The sequence below is a fragment of the Schistocerca gregaria genome, chromosome X (genome assembly GCF_023897955.1).
Source record: "Schistocerca gregaria isolate iqSchGreg1 chromosome X, iqSchGreg1.2, whole genome shotgun sequence".
NCBI lineage: Eukaryota > Metazoa > Arthropoda > Insecta > Orthoptera > Acrididae > Schistocerca > Schistocerca gregaria.
In genome coordinates this window covers 715,936,468-715,956,014 of record NC_064931.1, presented here as the reverse complement: position 1 = coordinate 715,956,014, position 19,547 = coordinate 715,936,468, and positions in this window count along the sequence as shown.

Sequence of the window (19,547 nt, the reverse complement as noted above, 5' to 3'; positions counted from 1 at the left end):
TGTATAAGAGTGTGGCAAAGAATTTAGTGGTCAATTTGAAGGGTATTAAAATTGTAATTATATGTGGATACATTGTTCGATGCGTGGAGTTAGGAAGGCTTGATTAAAGCGAGTTAAATAGAACTTGTGGGAATTTGAGCTTAAAGTGATTCGGTCGTTTGCCTTGTGACTTTGTTCCTAAAGTGTCATTTTCCGCTGGAGGGGATCTTTAGCGAGGATCCTGGTTGGTTTTGGGAAATGGTTTGTTGAGGGGTTTCTACTTCTGGTTATCGTTGTAGACAGATTTGTCACGATAAACGATGAAACTCGGAATTCAGAGACAGACACGATTTCTGCGATGTACTTGGTCAAAAGACTGATGTGAGTTGATCAATACTTCGTGCGAAAATCCATGTGAGCGTGTGTAGTAAGACGGAAAAATTACTGTACGGAGGCATCTTAGCGCTGAGTGAGTAGCACAAGAAGTGATTACAAAATCAGTAAAAGTGCAGTTAAGAAAATTTATTTCTCGTCCAAATAACATTATTTATTCATAACAGAAATTCAGGCAATTATTTAATATGCCATATCGTTCATAATTTGTGTTAGTTCAAGTTTATTTCGAAATTCATGCTTGTATAGGCATAAATGAAATGCGCGTATTTCTTTAATATCCAGTTTCATTCACAATTTGTGTTAGTGTTAAGTTATTTCGAAATTCGTGCTGCTCCCACACCACTGCAAAACTCTTGTAAACACTATTGGCCAGGCGTTTTAATCACTTAATTTTTTTCTTTGAAATTAGTTTTATTTGCACATGTATGAACTGAAGGGTGTTAATTCTCAACATTCTGACAAACCGGAATGTTAATAAGTGGAGTTACGTGAGTTAATGGGCGAGTTGTGGCGCCCTGGAAATATTCTAAGTTCAGAGTGACGCAGCCGCACGTTGCGCGCGGCCTGCCCGAGCTCGTTAGCATCCGTGTGGCGCCTCACAATGGCCGGAGCACGTGATCCAGGGAGCACGTGGCTGGGAATTCTTTGGTGACGCTTGGTGTACGCTGGGGGAGCCAAAGATGGCGGACTTTGTGAAACCTTAATGGCAGACATTTCACAGTTCGTATAGAAATAAATAGTATCCAGGGCCATCATGAGACCTCAAAAAGAAACATGTACATCACCATTATTTGCAAGACGATTCTGATGGTGTAATCAGATTTTCAATATATTTATTAGTTTCATGTTTAGTATCTGACTGTAAATTACACAAGTAATACCCAGTAACAAATTTCCAAAATCTAAAGGATTCATCCGATTTCGTCGATCGACATGTCTTTAGAAAGCCAATAGTGTAAACCTAAATTGGGATAAATTACAGGCATGTAACTCGAATAGTATATGACTTATTGGGGGTCAAAGTGGCCGATTACCATCGCTCACGACAGGCCATAAGTACTCCACAGTTACACAAAAAACGGTAGCAGCATGCTTATGAATGTACACTCCTTGAAATTGAAATAAGACCACCGTGAATTCATTGTCCCAGGAAGGGGAAACTTTATTGACACATTCCTGGGGTCAGATACATCACATGATCACACTGACAGAACCACAGGCACATAGACACAGGCAACAGAGCATGCACAATGTCGGCACTAGTACAGTGTATATCCACCTTTCGCAGCAATGCAGGCTGCTATTCTCCCATGGAGACGATCGTAGAGATGCTGGATGTAGTCCTGTGGAACGGCTTGCCATGCCATTTCCACCTGGCGCCTCAGTTGGACCAGCGTTCGTGCTGGACGTGCAGACCGCGTGAGACGACGCTTCATCCAGTCCCAAACATGCTCAATGGGGGACAGATCCGGAGATCTTGCTGGCCAGGGTAGTTGACTTACACCTTCTAGAGCACGTTGGGTGGCACGGGATACATGCGGACGTGCATTGTCCTGTTGGAACAGCAAGTTCCCTTGCCGGTCTAGGAATGGTAGAACGATGGGTTCGACGACTGTTTGGATGTACCGTGCACTATTCAGTGTCCCCTCGACGATCACCAGAGGTGTACGGCCAGTGTAGGAGATCGCTTCCCACACCATGATGCCGGGCGTTGGCCCTGTGTGCCTCGATCGTATGCAGTCCTGATTGTGGCGCTCACCTGCACGGCGCCAAACACGCATACGACCATCATTGGCACCAAGGCAGAAGCGACTCTCATCGCTGAAGACGACACGTCTCCATTCGTCCCTCCATTCACTCCTGTCGCGACACCACTGGAGGCGGGCTGCACGATGTTGGGGCGTGGGCGGAAGACGGCCTAACGGTGTGCGGGACCGTAGCCCAGCTTCATGGAGACGGTTGCGAATGGTCCTCGCCGATACCCCAGGAGCAACAGTGTCCCTAATTTGCTGGGAAGTGGCGGTGCGGTCCCCTACGGCACTGCGTAAGATCCTACGGTCTTGGCATGCATCCGTGCGTCGCTGCGGTCCGGTCCCAGGTCGACGGGCACGTGCACCTTCCGCCGACCACTGGCGACAACATCGATGTAGTGTGGAGACCTCACGCCCAACGTGTTGAGCAATTCGGCGGTACGTCCACCCGGCCTCCCGCATGCCCACTATACGTCCTCGCTCAAAGTCCGTCAGCTGCACATACGGTTCACGTCCACGCTGTCGAGGCATGCTACCAGTGTTAAAGACTGCGATGGAGCTCCGTATGCCACGGCAAACTGGCTGACACTGATGGCGGCGGTGTACAAATGCTGCGCAGCTAGCACCATTCGACGGCCAACACCGCGGTTCCTGGTGTGTCCGCTGTGCCGTGCGTGTGATCATTGCTTGTACAGCCCTCTCGCAGTGTCCGGAGCAAGTATGGTGGGTTTGACACACCGGTGTCGATGTGTTCTTTTTTCCATTTCCAGGAGTGTATTTATTCATCTGTGTATTTTTTTATTTTCAAAATATACTATTCATGAAGAAATTGGTCAATTATTTACTGTTTTTTAGAAAGTACGGAGACATTAGCCTAGTGGCCTACTTTTGCTTGCTATTCCTTTGATATACGTCTATTTAATTTGTTTATGTATTTAATGGTACAAATGGTTCAAATGGCTCTGAGCACTATGTGGCTTAACAGCTGTGGTCATCAGTCCCCTAGAACTTAGAACTACTTAAACCTAACTAACCTAAGGACATCACACAACACCCAGTCATCACGAGGCAGCGAAAATCCCTGACCCCGCTGGGAATCGAACCCGGAAACACGGGCGTGGGAAGCGAGAATGCTACCGCAGGACCACGAGCTGCGGACCATGAAATATAGATGACAGGGTTGAAGAACAGCTGTGGAAATGTATATGAGCAAAAAGAGACGTACAACTGTTAAGCAAGTTACAAGCCAGATGAAACAAGGGACCACAAACAGTGTCTCCTCAACGACCACACAGCAAACATTGCTGTGTATGGGGCTCTGCAGCAGACGCCTGGTTCATGTGCCCATGCTGCATCTACGTCTACATCGATATCCCATAATCCACATTACATCCTTTTCCTGTTTCACTACCAAATAGAACGACATAGGAACTACTTTTTATATACCACCGTATGAGCCATAATTTTTCTTATTTATCTCCGTGGTCCTCATGCACATTGTATGTTGGAGGCAGCACAATCGTTCTGCAATCACCTTCAAAAACTGGTTCTCTAAATTTTCTCAATAGCGTTTCTCGAATAGAACATCACCTTCGCTCCAGGGATTCCCATTTGAGGTCCCGAAATACCTCCGTTATACTTGTGTGTTGTTCGAACCTACCAGTAACAAATCTAGCAGTCTGCCTCTGAATTGCTTTGACGTATTCCTTTAATCCGACCTGGTATGGATCTAAAACTGTCGAGCAGCACTCAAAAGTAGGTCGCACTAGGGACATATAAGCGGACAGATGAACCACACTTTCCCAAATTTCTTCCAATAAAAGGAAGTTGACCATTCGCCTCTCCTACCACAATCCTACCCTGCTCGTTCCATTTCATACCGCTTCTCTGCGTTACGCCCAGGTGTTTAAACGACGTGACAGTGTCAAGCATGACACTACTAATGCTGTACTTTAACATAACTGGTTTATTTTTCCCTGCTTATCCGCATAAATTTATATTTTTCTACATTTCACGCTAGCTGACGTCCATCACATCAACTAGAAATTTTGTCTGTATCATCTTGTGCACTCCCACAGTCACTCATTTTCGGCACCTTACCGTACACCACAGCATCATCAGCAAACATCAGCATACTGCTGCCCACCGTGTCCGCCAAATCAGTTACACTACTGACCATTAAAATTGCTACACCACGAAGATGACATGCTGCAGAAGCGAAATTTAACCGACAGGAAGAAGATGCTGTGATATGCAAATGATTGGCCTTTTAGAGCATTCACACAAGGTTGACGACGGTGGCGACACCTACAACGTGCTGACATGAGGAAAGTTCCCAACCGATTTCTCATACACAAACAGCAGTTGACCGGCGTTGCCTGGTGAAACGTTGTTGTGATGCCACGTGTAAGGAAGAGCAAGCGTACCATCACGTTTCCGACTTTGATAAAGGTCCGATAGTAGCCTATTGCGATTGCGGTTTATCGTATCGCGACATTGCTGCTCGAGTTGGTTGAGATTCAATGACTGTTAGCAGAATATGGAATTGCTGGGTTCAGGAGGATAATACGGAACGCCGTGCGGGATCCTGACGGCCTGGTATCACTAGCAGTCGAGGTGGCAGGCATCTTATCAGCATGGCTGTAACGGATCGTGCAGCCACGTCTAGATCCCCCAGTCAACAGATGGGAACGTTTGTGAGACAACAACCATCTGCACGAGGTCTGACGACGCTTTCAGCAGCATGGACTCTCAGCTCGGAGCCCATGGTTGCGGTTACCATTGACGCTGCATCACAGACAGGAGCGCCTGCAATGTTGTACTCAGTGACGAACCTGGGTGCACGAATGGGAAAACATAATTTTTTCTGATGAATCCAGGTTCTGTTTAGAGCATCATGATGGTCGCATCCGTGTTTGGCGACATCGCGGTGAACGTACATTGTAAGCGTGTATTCGTCATCGCCATACTGGCGTCTCACCCTGCGTATGGTGTGTGGTGCCATTGTTTACACGTCTCGCTCACATCTTGTTCGCATTGACGGCACTTTGAACAGTGGACGCTACATTTCAGATGTGTTGCGACCCGTGGCTCCACCCTTCATTTGATCCCTTCAAAACCCTACATTTCAGCAGGATAATGCACGACCGCATGATGCAGGTCCTGTACGGACCTTTATGGACACAGAAAATGTTCGACTGCTGCCCTGGCCAGCACATTCCCCAGATCTCTCACCAACTGAAAACGTCTGGTCAATGGTGGCCGAGTTACTGGCTCGTCACAATACGCCAGTCACTACTCTTGATGAACTGTGGTATCGTGTCGAAGCTGTACCTGTACACTCCATCCAAGCTCTGTTTGACTCAATGCCCATGCGTATCAAGGCCGTTATTACGGCCAGAGGCGGTTGTTCTGGGTACTGATTTCTCAGGATCTATGCGCCCAATTTGCGTGAATATGTAATCACATATCAGTTCTAGGATAATATATTTGTCCAATGAATACCCGTTTATCATCTGCATTTCTTCTTGGTGTAGCAATTTTAATGGCCAATAGTGTATGTACATAGGTAAAAATAGTCGTTCTATCACACTTCTGTGGGGCACTGACGACATCATCCATCTCTGATTAACACTCGCCGTCGAGGACACCATAATGGGTTCCTTAGCTTCAGAAGTCTTCGAGCCACTCACATATCTGTGAAGCTATTCTAAATGATTGTACCTTTTTTAAAGCCTGCAGTGGGGCACCGTGTCAAACGCTTTCCGGAAATCAAGAGCTGTAGAATCTGTCTGTTGCCTTTCATTCACAGTTCGTAGTATATCATGGTAGAAAAGGGCAAGCTCAGTTTCACTCTAACGATTCTTTCTAAAACCTCGCTGATTGGTGGACATAAACTTCTGGGTCTCAAGGAAATTGATTGCGTTCCAATGGAGAAAATAAACCAAGGTTACGGATATTGGTCTATAATGTTGCGGCTTTGTTCTTTTGCCCTTCTTATACAGAAGAGCCACCTGCTAATCGCTGTTCATCCGTGATGAAGGCTGGAATTTTCACGCCAGTAACGCGACTGAAGATCCAGTGAGCGGCAACGGGTGGACTTTTTATAGATAAAATGATTAAAATGGCTCTAAGCACTATGGGACTTACATCTGAGGTCATCAGTCCCCTAGACTTAGAACTAATTAAACCTAACTAACGTAAGGACATCACACACATCCATGCCCCAGGCAGGATTCGAACCTGCGACCATCGCAGCAGCGCGGTTTCAGACTGAAGCGCCTAGAACCGCTCGGCCACAGGGGCCGGCTTTTATAGATAAATCACGTTTTATGTTCCATCTAACAGATGACCTGTACGGCGTGAAACTCCGCATACGTTATTGTCTGGGAAATGTTTTCGTGGCATTTCCGAGGTGATTTAGTGATTCAGGAAGGCACATTGAATCAAGCCAAGTATGCATCTACCGTTGGAGACCATGAGATCCACTATATGCAGTTTGTTTCTCCACGGCACGATGGCATCTTCCAACAGGACAGTGCAGTCACCAAGGCAACAAGACATTAACCCAATCGCCAATCTGTGTTCCTCGATTGGGCTGTTCGCGCCATGGATAGTCAACCGAGAAACCTAGCGCAGCTGACCACATCACTGGAGTTGGCATGGCTCCACATCCCTGTTGGTACCTTTGAGAACCTCAATGAATCTCTTCCTGCACATCTCGCGCTGCAAAAAGTGGAGACTCAGGCTTTTGTTAGGTCACCACATTAACGCGACTGGACGGTCGGTTCGTGATGCCATCAAACTGCTGCCTGAAAGTGCGTTGTCGAAGTTTCGACAGCAGCTTGCAGCAGCAACAAGACCCTAGGGGGCAAAAGGAGCTGCCTGCTCGCGCATTTGCAGTTTGAACTTGTGCTGCAATGCGTGACTGGTGTGGGCGCCCTCGCAGCTCACTATCAGTGACCAGGGCAGCGGCGGAAGCCGGGAGACTGGGATGTTCTACCTAGTGTTGTCGCATGATGTCGACGCAAATAAAATTCCTATCAGATACTCACAGAAAGTAATATTTTGTCAGTTAGTTTCCCAGCATCAGTGTCTTTAGATTTAAAGCATCATAAGTACAAAAGCGCCTTGTTCCAGTATCGTCACCGTCGGAAAACTGCCATTTGGTAGAAAACTCCTTTGCTTGTTCCGAAAGTCTTTCTGTTCAAGGAACTGGGAAATAAATATAAGGCCGTTTGTAGACAAAGGCGTACAATAATTCTTCAACAATTCTGCTGACATATTTTGCAGAGATCTGGAAAGAAAATACTAAAGATGAGTAAGAGTCTCCTCTTGGCAAAAAGCTGAAAAAAAGTTAGCATGCTTTTTTTAACAAAACTATATTTCATGACATTTTTATCATATTTTCAGGAACATATGGAAAAACACTAAGAACTCATGCCTGAGAAATTGAAAATGCTTGGAACAGGATCAAATTTCTTAGGGAAACCATAAAAAAGGGGTCGTATGATCATTATGTTTTTCTGCATACAGTTCAATACGAAAGATAATAAACAAAATTGTTGATTTCAAGCATACTACTTTCATCTGCCAATAGTTGGAGCTTCTTTCCATTTGAGAATAATAAATTTGAGCTGTTATTGTGCATACAGAAAATTTAGGCCTAAATTTCGTTGAATCCGCATGTGTCCTTAAAGCACCAGTATTTCAGTCAATGTTTTACATGATGCTTTAGACGCCTTAGTTACGGGTTTTCAGTTAAAATTCCACTGTTGTAGCTCTAATGGGTTGGGAGACGGAATGTTTTATCGTTTTGTAAACAGAGCTGCAAATCCTGTTTTTCTAACTGAAATGTTTCCTTTCCCGTAATCTACTACTTTAACAGCTATGAAAATTTTACTGATATTTTATTACGCCACAGAATGTATACAGCTAACAGCCTTGCCACAGTGGTAACTCTGGTTCCCATCAGGTCAACGAAGTTACCGCTGTCGGGCTGGACTGACACTTAGGTGGCAATCCGGTCTGCCGAACGCTGTTGGCAAGTGGAGTGCCCTCAGGCCCTACGAGGCAAACGGAGGAGCTACTTGATTGAGAAGTAGCGGCGCCGGTATCGTAAATTGACATACGGGCGGAAGAGCGGTGTGCTAACCACATGCCCCTCCACATCCGCATCCAGTGACGCCTGTGGGTTTGAGGATGACACGGCGGCCTGTCGGTACCGTTGGGCCTTCATCACCTGTTCGGGAGGAATTTAGTTTTATAGAAATTATACAAGTGTAAGAAAGTATGGGAAAAAGTTCATACTCATTCTGTCGCCACTCAAAAGTTTTTCCCGTTAATTTCGGTGACAAAATTGGTCAAATTCGTTTCACGATAACTCGCGATTGGAAGCATTTAGACCTATTTTGTCTCCATCGCAGACAAGACACGGAGAAAACAACTGCGAGGGCATAATTCGAAAAAATGTTGCCAACCAGTAGTTATCGCGAAACGAAGCTGATGAATTTTGCCATCAATTTCACCGTGGAAAAATCAGTTTTTTTGAGAGGTAATGAAATCCGTAGGAATTTTTTCCCACATCCCATTATTCTTTTTGTCAGTGATGTGCTGTAATGAGGCAGCAGTAAAATTTCACTGCAGTAGAACTAGCAGTTTTAAAGAAAGAAAACATTTTCGTTGGAGAAACAGGGTTTTTTAAACTCTTTTTTCAAAGCGGAAAAGCAATAAATCTCCAGTAGTATTATTGCAATTGGAGTGAAATTTTAACTATAAACTCGTAATTCCGATCTCTAATAACATTACGTGCAACACTGAGGGAAATGTTGTTGCTTAAAGGACACATGAGGATTCAGCGAAATTTTTATGTGTCTCTAAGCTTTCGGCAAGCACTGTACTGATGTATTCGATGAACTAAAATAGGAAATATTTTGCTGTGGATTTGTCTCCAATATCTGAGTCTTTCAGAAAAGACCGACAGTGCTGTTTCACAGATTGTGACTGATACTAAAGACAATACGGAAGTTGTATAAATATTGCTAACCTGTAAGAGCCTGCATGAGAGATGCAATCTCCACTAAATGTTTTAGATAAACATACAGCTTTCGTACAGATGTACAAAGGTTCTGATACCAGTGTCACAAATTTACGTAAGAGGAAGAAGACGAGAGTTCTCTTCAAGAAGAGGGTTTTCATTCTGGAAACATCCCCCAGGCAAAGCACTGTGTTCCCAATACCCTTTTTTCCAGGAGTGATAGTTCTGCGAGATTCGCAGGAGAGCTTCTGAGAAGTCTGGAAGGTAGGAGACGAGGTACTGCCGGAATTAAAGCTGTGAGGAGGGGTCGTGAGTTGTGTTTGGGAAGCTCAGATGGTAGAGCACTTGCCCGCGAAAGGCAAAGTTCCCGAGTTCGAGTCTCCGTCCGGCACACAGTTTTAATCTGCCAGTAAGTTTCATATCAGGCCACACTTAGCTGCGGAGTGAAAATTTCATTCTCGAAGGGATAAGTTTATTTCTACTGAGCATAGGTGATGCTATGAGAGCACCCTAGTCCACTATTTTAAATGAGTGGAAAAAGCATATGGAATTTAGAAATTAAGTGAAGGCCATAAAACTCAAAAATGAGAAGTTTGAGGGTATGTCAGAACACACTGGTATTATTTGAGACTGATGATCTTAAAAGAACGATATATAAAACTAAAGCACTGTTTAATTTTTTACTACATTGGTAAGTTTCTTAAAATCATTTGGCCATTTTAATGAATACACTTTATCTCAATTTCTCTCTCCCTCTCTTCGTTGCTGTAGAACTGTCGACGGTGGGAGAGTAAATACGAACTGATATCACTGTGATTTATTACAACGCAGAAGTTACTACCTAAATAATATGCAAGTGTGTTAATAAATAGCTACTTTCTAAACGTTTCACTATCTTCACTTTAAAGGAGAAATATGACAGCGCGTAACTAGAAGGGGTTCAAATACCAGTTGAAAACATTCATTTTTAATAAGAAACGAACAATTATTTAACGTTCACTGAAATGTAAATACGTTACAAGTTGTTAGACCATTAAAAATGTGATAACAAGATAAAAACTTGTTTTAATAATTTTAGCGAAAAGTTTGTGATCTAGAGAAAAAAAATCTCAGTCACTGCGAGTTTTTCAACTATTTTGATCAGTTTCTTGAACAGGTTGGAAGATTTTCTGTAAACTAAGAGTAAACTATCCTAAAATAAAGTCCGAATTTGGTGTCATCATTTAAACGGTGCCAGTTAATCAATATGTTATAGACACCTTCACTGTCACGTAGAGATATTTTTAATCTTCTTCTTCTTTCTCCTGCTGAGAAGCCACAGTTATGTTACCTTGTCATCCTCTTCTTCTTCTTTATGTCACATCCACTACAGCCATGCTTCTCTCCATCCCGTTGCCGACTGCCCGCTACGCCTGGGCTCCGCCTTGGGAAACAGTGCAGGCTGCGGACGAAATTCGGTCGCGTCGCCACACTGTATACCTGAGCGAGCAGACAGCCCATTTCGCCGCGAGGAGCCTGCCACCGCCGCAATCCGCTGACACGCCTGGTACAACACACCATAAGATAGCGGAGTCGCGCTGATATATCCCATAGAGCTTTTGCAGGGAACGTTAGTGCTGTCTCTTTTATTCTGACCCATGCATGAATCTGAATAAGTAAGAATATGCTTGTGGCTTTTTGCGTTCTTTGTTATATGCTATTTCAAGGATATAGCTGCTTCTTGTGTTTCTAACCGTACATACAGAACCCATCTCATGTTACGGAAATCATGACAACCTAAGTTATACACGTAAACGATTCTTTTATAATACGTAACTGATGATATTAGCTTTAGACGTACTATTAAAAGCGATATGAAATTGGGCGAACACTGAAATCAGTATTAAGGGTGCGAATGTTATAATCAGATTAAAACTGAAAAAGAAAACACTATGAAAATACAGATAAGAAAATTAGATTTAGTCACTTTGACCTCCGCAAGCTGTAAAGAAATACACAGTAGCCATGGTAAGTATTGTCCCCTGATAGGGCTAGACATAATGAATGGAGTTAAATTTGTGGCCACAGAAAATATATATGTTAGTGAGGTTTTCGTAATCAAGAGTAGAGAAATTTAAAAAAATAGTTGGTCGGTTTGGGCCCTAAATGGAACTTAATTACACGCGTAATAATTATATGCCATCGCGTCAGATGTTCGACCTGTCTCAGGCAATTTAGATTGTCACAAAACTGATACAGTATCTATGATTTAATCATATTTCGACAATTTCTAAATGTTCGTCAATAAAGAAAATTTTTAATGCATTGAAGAAAGAATTTGTTGACCTGAGTTCCCATCATAACACAATTTCATTAATTTTTTGTAATCCCGTAGGTCAAGCTGCTGGTGAAAGTGGCACGTGATATGGACAGAATCATTTTTGGTCCAAAATACGAATAACACTGAACTGACTTATTCAAGAGGCACTCACAATTTATTTCTCTTTAACGCTGTTAGATCACGTATTTATTTACTTCTGTCTACTGTAGGTTTACCACTTAGCCTTTGTGTAACAGATCAGTAGCTACCAGTAACAATTGTTTGCCCATTATCAAAATTCTCATGACTCTTGGACACTATCCGTTAAGCTTCCTTTGCGCTTAAAATCCACTGTCCTGTTCACGTTCCATCTGCAGTCTCCGTCAAGAAGTAGCATACGTAATTTCTTTGGGTTTGTGAAATATTTTTTTTTATTTTTCAGACTAAAAATAACTCAATAAATATGGGCTACACGAACAGAGTACACTGCTGCATTTCATGTCTTTGTATTTCTCTCGGGTGCGCGGCAATGCAACATTCTTTTCTTGCCTAGCTGAAGCGATGTATTTCCACGAACTTCAGCGTACTTCTGATACGATTTTGAAGTTCAAAACTGAGAAATCCCAAGTTCTAAATATGGTCTTTCCTCCAAAGCAAAATATTTGAATTCGATAATCTTCCTCTTTCAGATCTATAATCATCGCGGCAGAAACTACTACAATTCATTTTGAAACATGGATTAAAAAAAAAGAACAAAGTAAACAATACGTCGTGTCTTACAACGTATTTGGTAGAAAATAGAACTATGATGCTTCAACCATTTCAGGCCATTAATAGCGTAGTCGAGTCAGTCCATGCACTAAAGTCATTGAGCTACATTAACGCTCCCAGACCATGTAGCAAACATAACATTCAATACTTCAAAAAAGATTTGTAAAACGTGTTTAAGTGGAGTGCTATCTAGCCTCTGTGAATAGAACCGAGACTTCTAGCGTAGAGGTGTGTGATATTGACGAATAAAACTGTATGTATTCTCACATAGACTGCTTTTGTGACTCTTACCCGTGACGTAGTAGTAGTACAACGTGAGACACTTGTTTACCATCAATTGAATATTAGAAAATGTGATACGAGGAAGAATTAGTAAAAAGTGTGGTGTCCAGTAATTGAACTACGAAAAAGTGAATTGTACTGGTGTATTTTACTTTGTAGACTATTGTTTATTAAGTAACTCTTAAGTTCATTGTGTCGATTTTAGTGCATGTCCGAGTGAGCGATACGACGCATTTAGACATGCCTCACGTGACTCTGTTTAAGCCTCGTGACCGTTGCATACGGTAGACGCAGTCACGGAACAAAGAGGACGTAGCCCTACCACTTGGCGTGATACACAGTACTTAAGTTGATATTTCTCACGTATCTCCGCGAGGAAGTGAATTGTATTTATGTATTTTACTGTGCAGACTCGTGTTCACTAATTTAAGTTTTTGCGTTAATTTTAGCGCATATCCAAGTCAGACAATCCGCCGTCTGGACAGCTGCTTCACAGTGTATAGTTTATATCAGTGCTTTACACTTAATGTAGATATTTTCTACACTAACGTTCGGCCGGCCGTGGTGGCCGAGCTGTTCTAGGCGCTACAGTTTGGACCCGCGTGACCGCTATGGTCGCAGGTTCGAATCCTGCCTCGGGCATGGTTGTGTGTGATGTCCTTAGGTTAGTTAGGTTTAAGTAGTTCTAATTTCTAGGGGACTGATGACCTTAGAAGTTAAGTCCCATAGTTCTCAGAGCCATTTCTACCATTTAATTAATATTCGCGTACATTGCAACCCCAGTAGCGCCACACTCGAGTAATTTTCTCTTTTGCGCGGGTATGTTTCTACTTCCGAAGATACGCCTCACTGCTTTGTTGTAGTTTTCAGATCGTGTTTATTACACAGTAAGATTTTACTAGGGAATGTGCTTGTTGTGAGTGGACAGAAGGAGAATTGGATGCTGTCCGTAAACAGCTGAACGCTTCATTGGCCACTGTCGACAGCTTCAAACTGCTGCGGTTTCAGGACACCGCTGGCGACACATTTGGCACCCTTGGGACTACTGGAACGATGAAACGGTCAGATGCTGCGTATCGGAAGATGCAGTGATAACCTGGTCATCATGGAATTCCAGTGGCACCCAGTGTTGGTAGTACGTCTGAGCCACCACAGTGTGCCCTTCCTGCTGAGCCTGCAACTAATTTTCCTACCCAGTCCGGAAAAGTACAGTGGACGAGTATGCTGGCCATTGTGGCATCCACCGTCAGACAAGTAATGGAGGTCCATAGAGAAATAACATCCTTGGTGGGAAAGACTGCTAGTGAGCACTCGGATGTTTGCAATGAAGCGTCATGCGTGACGTGAAAGACGTTCTCCCGTCGGCTGTCGAGGGCATTGAGCGCAAACGCTTTCAAATAGTGGCACATGTCGGCAAAACTGACGCCTGCCACTTGGGTTCTGAGGGCACCCTCAGTAGTTTCCGGCGGCTGCCTGATTTTGGTAAAGACAACTAGTATCGCACGTGTAATTCAGATTAAGCTGACCCAGGGTCGATAGCGGTTCACTGGTTTCAAGCACAGTGGAAGGTTTAAGCCAGGGGCTCAAACAATGTTGAGACGGTATCGGATGCGAATTTACCGACCTCCGCCTTCGGGTGGAGGAGAACTGTAAGTTTCCCCTTGATAAATCAGTTGTGCACTACTCGCAAGAAGCGGCTACAAGGGTAGAGGAGTATGTCGTGTGTGGTGTTCATAGTGTATTTTTAGGGTTGATAATCCCCACCCCCTCCCCTTGGGATAGCCTGCCAATATCGAAGTTACATCATCCACATTCTTCTCAGCGAATTCTCGTCCGCTCAGATCGGATACGGAAAAGGTTAATATTAGTAATCTGCAGGAACATCCACGGAAATGCCTCAGAATTAGTCTAGTTTGTTGAATGTTATAATGCCCAGATAGTATTGGGAACATTGGTTGGTTGAGACCAGAAGTTCAGATTGGAATTTTTATAGTAAGGATAGACTAGCCGACAGCTGTCGCCACGTATTTATTATAGCAATGAATTCGCTAATATTAATCGAGATTATCACGAATTCCGAATGTGAATTAATGTGAGTGAAGTTAAACATCAAAGGTAGATCAAAACTGGTAACCGGATGCCTTTATAGGCCGCCTGGGTTATAGGGGCTGTAATGGTAGAGCGTTTCAGGGAGAACTTGCAGAATACCGATGATAATTTTCCTGATTATACCGTTGCAGTAGGGTTGACCAGTTACAGATTAAGAGAATGATTCTATCGCAACTGGTGCCAGAGACAGGGGTTCGCCTAGAGTTATTCTGAATATGTAGCCCCAGAATTACTCCTAGCAGGTAATTAGAGAACCAAATCGTGAAGATAACGCCTTAGATCTCCTAGCAAGAAACAGACCTGAACTTCTCGTATCAGTTAACGTATGGGAAAGTATCAGTGATCATGAAGCTGTGGTAGCAACAATGATCACAGGTTTAATAAGGAATGTTAGGAGAGCAACGAAAATACACTCCTGGAAATGGAAAAAAGAACACATTGACACCGGTGTGTCAGACCCACCATACGTGCTCCGGACACTGCGAGAGGGCTGTACAAGCAATGATCACACGTACGGCACAGCGGACACACCAGGAACCGCGGTGTTGGCCGTCGAATGGCGCTAGCTGCGCAGCATTTGTGCACCGCCGCCGTCAGTGTCAGCCAGATTGCCGTGGCATACGGAGCTCCATCGCAGTCTTTAACAATGGTAGCATGCCGCGACAGCGTGGACGTGAACCGTATGTGCAGTTGACGGACTTTGAGCGAGGGCGTATAGTGGGCATGCGGGAGGCCGGGTGGACGTACCGCCGAATTGCTCAACACGTGGGGCGTGAGGTCTCCACAGTACATCGGTGTTGTCGCCAGTGGTCGGCGGAAGGTGCACGTGCCCGTCGACCTGGGACCGGACCGCAGCGACGCACGGATGCACGCCAAGACCGTAGGATCCTACGCAGTGCCGTAGGGGACCGCATCGCCACTTCCCAGCGAATTACGGACACAGTTGCTCCTGGGGAATCGGCGAGGACCATTCGCAACCGTCTCCATGAAGCTGGGCTACGGTCCCGCACACCGTGAGGCCGTCTTCCGCTCACGCCCCAACATTGTGCAGTGGTGTCGCGACAGGCGTGAATGGAGGGACGAATGGAGACGTGTCGTCTTCAGCTATGAGAGTCGCTTCTGCCTTGGTGCCAATGATGGTCGTATGCGTGTTTGGCGCCGTGCAGGTGAGCGCTACAATCAGGACTGCATACGACCCAGGCACACAAGGCCAACACCCGGCATCATCGTGTGGGGAGCGATCTCCTACATTGGCCGTACACCTCTGCTGATCGTCGAGGGGACACTGAATAGTGCACGGTACATCCAAACCGTCATCGAACCCATCGTTCTACCATTCCTAGACCGGCAAGGGAACTTGCTGTCCCAACAGGACAATGCACGTCCGCATGTATCCCGTGCCACCCAACGTGCTCTAGAAGGTGTAAGTCAACTACCCTGGCCAGCAAGATCTCCGGATCTGTCCCCATTTGAGCATGTTTGGGACTGGATGAAGCGTCGTCTCACGCGGTCTGCACGTCCAGCACGAACGCTGGTCCAACTGAGGCGCCAGGTGGAAATGGCATGGCAAGCCGTTCCACAGGACTACATCCAGCATCTCTACGATCGTCTTCATGGGAGAATAGTAGCCTGCAAGGCTGCGAAAGGTGGATATACACTGTACTAGTGCCGACATTGTGCATGCTCTGTTGCCTGTGTCTATGTGCCTGTGGTTCTGTCAGTGTGATCATGTGATGTATTTGACCCCAGGAATGTGTCAATAAAGTTTCCCCTTCCTGGGACAATGAATTCACGGTGTTCTTATTTAAATTTCCAGGAGTGTAGCTTTGCTTAGTGAGTTTCAGTATAAAAATTGCTGAGTATAAGAACAGTCAACTCTAAATATTCAGTGCTGAGGACGAATATGTGGAGCAAAACTAACAAAAAAAGAAAATCATTGTGCAATCTGCCTTAGACAAGTATATTCCGTGCAAGGTCGTACGGGACGGTAAAGACCTACCCTGGATTAACAGCCGTGGTGGCAAACTTCGACGTAAACAAAGAGATCGTCAGCACAAATTCAAGAGCACTCGGAGCCTAGCTAACAAAAAAAAAAAAAAAAAAAAAAAACTGAATGATGCTAAAATGTACGTAAGGAGAGCCATGAGACAAGCATTCAGTAACTTTTAAAGTATAATTTTGTCAACCGATCTGACTAATAACCCTAAGAGGTTTTGGTCCTACCCAAAATCAGTAAGCGGCTCGAAATTCTCTGTTCACTCACTGAGTGGCCATACTGGCACCGAAACGGAGGATAACAGAAAGAAGGCCGGAAAACTGAATTCGGTCTTCCGCAATGGCGGAGGATAGTAACAAGTCGCTCCTTTCAATCATCGTACGAAATGGCAGATATTGAGGTACCCGATCGCGGGGTGGAACAGCAACTTCAATCGCTTAGTAGTGTGAAGACATCATGGCCAAATGAAGTCCTGTAGGATTCTACAAAGATTATGCGAAAGAAGTTGCTCCCCGTCCAGCAGCAGTTTATCGTAGATCGCTGAAGAAATGAAGTACCTAGAGACTGGATAACAGCACAGGTCATTCCTGTTTTCACGAAGGGCCGTAGGACAGGTGCATATAATTATAGGCGTTTATCGTTGACGTCAATTTACTGTAGAATCATGGAGGATGTTTTATGCTCAGAAATTGTGACGTTATTGGCGGAAGAAAATCTCTGCTATAAAAATCACAATGTGTTCCGCAAACAGAGATCTTGCGAAACTCAGCTCGCTCTGTTCCTCCCTGAAAACCATAGCACTGAGGTTGATACCATGTTCCTTGACTTCCGGGAGGCATTTCACACCGTCCCGCACTAGCGTTTAGTGAAAAAAACTATTTCATTAAATATTGGACCAAATTTATGGCTAGATTCAAGACTTAATTGCAGACCGACCTAAACACGGTAGCTCTTAATGGAACAAAATCGACAGATGCAAATTTAATTTCCGAAGTACCCCTGGGATGTGTGATAGGAGAATTGCTTTTTACAATGCATATAAATCATCTAGTAGAAACCATCGGGTGTGCTTTAAGACTGTTCGCAGGTGATGCGGTTGTGTATAAGAAACCAGCAAAGCCATAAGAGAGGTTTGATTTTCAGGACGACTTGCAGATGATTGATGAAAGGTGCAAGCCCTGACAATTGACCCTGAGTTAAGTAAATATAGCAAATTGCTTTTACACAGGGAAAAATGCACTACATCTACATCTACATACATACTGCGCAATCCACTATACGGTGAGTGGCGGAGGGTACCCCATACCACAACTAGCATCTTCTCTCCCTGTTCCACTCCCAAACAGAACTAGGGAGAAATGACTGCCTATACGCCTCTGTACGAGCCCTAATCTCTCTTATCTTGTCTTTGTGATCTTTCCGCGAAATGTAAGTTGTTGATGTTATGGGGTCTTCAGTCCTGAGACTGGTTTGATGCAGCTCTCCATGCTACCTATCCTGTGCAAGCCTCTTCGTCTCCCAGTACCTACTGCAGCCTACATCCTTCTGAATTTGCTTAGTGTATACATCTCTTGGTCTCCCTCTACGATTTTTACCCTCCATGCTGGCCTCCAGTACTAAATTGGTGATCCCTTGATGCCTCAGAACATGTCCTACCAACAAATCCCTTCTTCTAGTCAAGTTGTGCCACAAACTCCTCTTCTCCCCAATTCTATTCAATACCTCCTCATTAGTTATGTGATCTACGGCGGCAGTAAAATTGCACTGCAGTCAGCCTCAAATGCTAGTTCTCTAAATTTCCTCAGTAGCGATTCACGAAAACAACGCCTCCTTTCCTCTAGAGACTCCAACCCAAATTCCTGAAGCATTTCCGTAACACTCGCGTGATCATCAAACCTACCAGTAACAAATTTAGCAGCCCGCCTCTGAATTGCTTCTATATCCTCCCTCAATCCGACCTGATATGGAACTCAAACGCTCGAGCAGAACTCAAGAATAGGTCGTATTAGTGTTTTATAAGCGGTGTCCTTTACAGATGAACCACATCTTTCCAAATCACCAATGAACCGAAGACGACTATCCGCCTTCCCCACAACTGCCATTACATGCTTGTCCCACTTCATATCGCTCAGAAATGTTACGCCCAAATATTTAATCGACGTTACTGTGTCAAGCGCTATACTGCTAATGGAGTATTCAAACATTACGAGATTCTTTTTCCTATTCATCTGCATTAATTTACATTTATCTATATTTAGAGTTAGCTGCCATTCTTTACACCAATCACAAATCCTGTCCAAGTCATCTTGTATCCTCCTACAGTCACTAACGACGACACCTTGCTGTACACCACAGCATCATCAGGGAAGAACCGCACACTGCTATCTACCCTATCCAAAATATCATTTATGTAGATAGAAAACAACAGCGGACCCACTACTGGGGCACTCCAGATGATACCCTCACCTCCGATGAACACTCACCATCGAGGACAAAGTACTGGGTTCTATTACTTAAGAAGTCTTCGAGCCACTCACATATTTGGGAACCAATCCCATATGTTCGTACCTTAGTTAGGAGTCTGTAGTGGGTCACCGAGTCAAACGCTTTCCGGAAGTCAAGGAATATGTCATCCGTCTGATACCCTTCATCCATGGTTCGCAAGATATCATATGAAAAAAGGGCGAGTTGTATTTCGCAGGAGCGATGCTTTCTAAAGCCGTGTTGTTGCATGGACAGCAACTTCTCTGTCTCAAGGAAATTCATTATATTCGAACTAAGAATATGTTCGAGTATCCTGCAACAAACCGATGTTAAGGATATTGGTTTGTAATTTTGAGGATCCGTCCTTTTCCCGTTCTTATATACAGGTGTCACCTGCACTTTTTTCCAGTCGCTCGGGACTTTACGTTGGGCAAGAGATTCGCG